Below are 4,978 nucleotides of genomic sequence, written 5' to 3'. Positions count from 1 at the left end.
TCAATTATTTGTACTTTTAATTTCTACCTTTTTTTCTCATTACTGTAATTCCATAAATTACTCCAGACTATTGAAGCAAACTGCTAATTTTCATTTACCTTAAAGAATTGTTCTGTTCTAAAAATTTCAATAAATCATGTGATAAATCAATCAATCAATAAATAATTATTTGAAGAAAACATTACTTTATGAAGTCACTGAAATTGTTCAATCTGTAAAGATAAAAAGTTTGTATTTTGTGTATTGGTGTTTGATGTTAGTGTTTTTACTCTCAGTGTGTTCTGAGTGACAGTGTGTGTTATCTCAGTGAGGGTTGTGTTTAGTGTTTGGCTGCACTGAGCTGTTTTGAGTCATGTGTTTAGAGTTGTGTTGCTTGAAGTGAGTTTTGCAGGTGATATGTACAGTTTAGCTCACGTGACTTTTGGTATTGCAGACTGTAGTTAGAGTTTTGCACATGTAGCTCCAGTTGTGCCCACTGTCGTTTAGCAATCGAAAAAAACTGTAAATAACATAATTTGTCCCAAATCATTAACAATTAACTTTGGCTACTAACGTATATTTAGCATTTTGAAGTAGACTATCTGACTACGCTCGTGCTACAGTATTTAATGTGCACATCCAGTGTACGATACCTTTGAGTTGTCCTAGACGCGACTCGATGTGGCGCTGCGCGTCCAGTGTGCGACCCCCTTAACTGTGGTCTTTGACAATTATGAGTAGGGCCTGCACAAAGTGATGTCAGTTTGCTCAGAAAATATCAACAGCTTGTCCCATGAGACTGTTGAGGTGTTACAGGTATTTAAAAAAGGAGTGGGCAGATTTTGTCATTACAGGGTGGTTGTGTACACACAAAGGTGACCAATATTTTCAAACAACATATAAAAGTGAATTTATCATATAAAGTAACCTTCAAAGCAAAATAAAATTTCTTATTTGTTACCGTTTTTTATCTTTCTGGAAAATTTGCACGGTTGAGTTTTACTGTTTTGAGTTCAGACCACATTATCTACCACTTTAAATGTGATATCACATGTCCCTGCTGTATAAAAACACAAATGACATGTCAGCGAGTGCCAGGCTGCTTCTGGGCTTTATGCCCTCTCTGAAACCCTCTACTATTAAAATCCCACCCTTACTACACCACAGGGGTAATTACATCTAAGATATGTGCACAGACTTCAAATGCCGACAGAAGAATCCAAGGAAAACAAACCACCTCGAGTTTATTGAGACAGACAAACATTTAAGTGATAGAATTACAGTACATGTGAATAAGAGGGTTCATCTTTTTGTTTAAGAAAGTTGAGATGTTTTTATTTGACTGTGTCTTTTTCAGAAGGCCAAAAGAATAATGTTAGTCTTCCTTTTGTGTGTGTGTGTGTGTTTGCATACACAAGTAGACACAAGCAAGACGTGGATACACAAATACACAGAGAGGTCAGACTACAGCATTCCTCACAGCTCTGGACACACACCCTTGACCTTAGACATACCCTAAAAACAGGGTAAACTACGTAAGCATGCACATAGTTATGCAAGCTGTCCTCCTATGTGTTATCACAACAAGCCGAGGGATTGAGGATTAGGGAAAAGTTTTGGCTTTTTTCATGGGATGCAGGTTCTTCATATCTACACATACCGGGCAGTGCTAAGTTAAAATACTATTGGGAAACAACTGTTTTGACTTTACAAGGATGTTTTAACCCACTAAATGCCTTTGATATATGTGTGTGTGTGTGTGTGTGTGTGTGTGTGTGTGTGTGTGTGTGTGTGTGTGTGTGTGTGTGTGTGTGTGTAAATGAGTGTGTGTTGAGTTTCCTGCTAACTCAGGTCCAGCCTTACAATTGCCTATTGTTTGGGGCGAGTCACACTTCCTGACACGGCAGAATTCACGGAAGCAAAGACGTAGTCCAAACAAATTCTTTTGGCTACACCTCCACCCCAGTTTCATTGCACCCGCAGCTCCAAGGAGCCGTGTGCCCAGAAAGGGCATGTTCCCAACAGGAAGTTAATTAGCTCTTCAGGAAAGCATGGAGGAAGCAGGTGGAGTCAGGAATATGGTCGGCTTCTCCTGCACTTACAAAATGGAAACTTTAAAGCGTTTTTTTTCTAATTACAAATTCATTAATCTGAATGGTCAAAAATATGCTTGGTTTTTAGGTTTTTGGGTTAATTTTACATACCAGTAGGCAAGAATTCGCGAAAAGTCTACAACCCACACATTCAATACCCTATAATCCCCCCTATCGCACCAGACACCCACACACACAGACAAAAAAAATGCTTTCCTTCTCAGACGGCAACATCTGGCTTTCATAATCCTAGCCAATTCTCCTCTCCAGTTCCTAATGGACTTTAAATAGGAGATCTGACCACTAGGCTCGGTGTCTGTGTCCTGGCGCAACATTTAGACAAATATTTGCTTTGAGGGAAAAAACTGGATGGAGAAAAATGAGAGAAATATATGTTTTAACAGAACGGCAGATTATTTGTGTCGCCCATACCATTGTTATCCATGCACAAAAAACACAGTTTCCCCAAAAAAATTTAAGAAAGAAATAGCTGTGGATCAGGAAACAGGGATTAGTAAAACAATAATTTGGGGAAGGTGAACAAATGATCAGTAGGGTTAATAATTTACACCATTGGTTTCACTATACATCTGTAATGACGAAGTTTAAAAAAAGCAATGAGATAGAAGTTCTCAACTGCATATTTACTTTGGAGTTGCACAGTAGCTTTTGTATTTTTAGGATGTTATTTAAGTAGCACAACTGCATGCCACAAGTGAAATATTATTTTAGTCGAGATATAGAGTATTGCGAATAGAAAAATGCTACTATTATTGAATGCTTTGTCAAAGTAATGTATGTTACTGTGTGGATTAAGTTGTGAAATGCTGACAAGAGTTTAAACCTTGGCAAGCTTCATAACCTGTGTGAAAGTAATTTCCTGAGGAGACATCCTTTCTCACAGGGAATTATTCATCCTGTTTTACTAGCCCCTTTTCCTTGCCTCCACCTCCATTCCTGTACCCTCACTACTTTAAAAGTGCCTTAGATTCTTATCCTTTTCACTGCATTATTCACCTGTTTTTTTTTTCAAATATCTGCTTTTATGTCCGTCTTTCAAATTAACATGTGCATTTTAATGCATGTGGTAAATGAATACATAATGAATAAATAGCCCTGTCAGAATTATGCAGCAACAAAACTACAGCTTGGATGACTTTATTGATATCTAATGTCCTCATAGTTTTGTAAATCCAGTCTCACAGATAAACACCAGGCACAAAGACCCATCCATATGAGAACACAAACCTAGTGTGCATACTTAAAGACTTGCTGTTTGTCTGTAGATTGGGTTAATTAGTCTCTCATCATGGTCTCATCATGAAAATCACAGGATGATCAGTATCTCTACAGAGAGATGATGGCTCAGTCTAAACACAGAGATGAGGGTCACTAGCAAGACTAGTGGAGTTAATCTACTTAACTTATTACAATAAAGATTAAAAACAGGGCGTTACATGTCAATAACAAAAATTAACCATGTTGATTTAAACATGTATCGTGATAAATTCTTCACTCTAACAAATGCTGGGTTATTTTCAACCAGCTTTGTGTCAAAAAGGGTCGTGCCCAGCCGTTGAGCTAATTTAACCCAGAAAATGTATATATTAGACCCAACAATGTGTTAAAACAACCCAGCCTTTTGTGTTAAAAACAACCCAGCATAAGTTATATAACAAAACAATGGGCTTGGTTCTTCAATTTTTTACCCAATGCTGGGTTGAAAATTACCCATTTTTTAGAGTATTGGTGTCATTGAAGTTGCTTGGAAAAATGTGTAAATAACATGGCATCATGGGCTTCGGGACCGGACAAGACCCACGTCCTTTTTAAAACCAATGATATTGAACCATCTAACTTTTTTCTCTAATTTAGTGCATATGCCATGCCATCAGTCAAATACATTCCACTCGAGGACTGCCCTAATATATGAAAATCCATTCCGTTTTATCTACAGCCTTTACTTCCATGCTGTAGACCAGGGTTCCCCAAATCTAACCCTGGTGGGCCGGAGCACTGCAGAGTTTAGCTCCACCCTGATCAAACACACCTGAGCAAGCTAATCAAGGGCTGTTTCTCAATATGCGTTCTTCGGCGATCTTGCATCCTTGTGTCCTCTCTCTACGTCATCATTAACCGGCGAAGTTCAATTCCAATTCTCAAGAACTCAAGTACAGAGGATGCATAAAAATACCCGGATGTGTTCTTGATATCGAGGATGCATCGATTGCAGACTTGCGCGCTGAAATCTGGGGAGGTCAGGTGACAAACAGGAAGATTGCACACTTCTCAATTCTCACTAGTGCATTCTGTGTTCTCTCGAACTTCAGAGTTCGTTCTTCCAAGGTCGCCTGGCAAGACAAATCTTCACGAGAACGCAAGTTCGTTCTTTGCGTTCTTGGAATTGAGAAACAACCAAGGTCTTTGTGATCACTTGACAATCACAGGTGGGTAAGTTTGATTAGGGTTGGACCTAAACTCTGTAGTGATCCGGCCTTCCAGGGTGTCATGGTCCTGTCAGCCCTGTATGTCTTTTATTTGGCTCATGTATGCCATGTTTCCTGTCCTGTCAGTAATTTTGCCCCCTCGTGGGCCTTTTTGTTATTGTTATTAAAGTTTTGTGTTAAAAGTCTGCATCTGGGTTCTCCGCCTCGTGATTCATGACAGAATGAACCGGCCATTCTGGAACCCAGCAGACAGCTCTTTTGTTTTTGTCAAGTTTACCTGGTCGTCGAGTCTGCTGTTGTCCGTCTTTCGTCCTTTGGGGTCCGTCTGTGTTCCTGTGATCGTTCAACGAGCTCTGCGGCAGTGTTCCTGATCAGTGGTCTCTACGGTAGGGCTCCTGGTCGGCGGATTTCGCAGGTGTGTTCCTGATCTGGGAGCTCCGCGGGACTGTTCCAGGTCGA

The sequence above is a fragment of the Paramisgurnus dabryanus genome, chromosome 1 (genome assembly GCF_030506205.2).
Source record: "Paramisgurnus dabryanus chromosome 1, PD_genome_1.1, whole genome shotgun sequence".
Taxonomy (NCBI): domain Eukaryota; kingdom Metazoa; phylum Chordata; class Actinopteri; order Cypriniformes; family Cobitidae; genus Paramisgurnus; species Paramisgurnus dabryanus.
Note: the sequence above shows the minus strand (reverse complement) of the source record.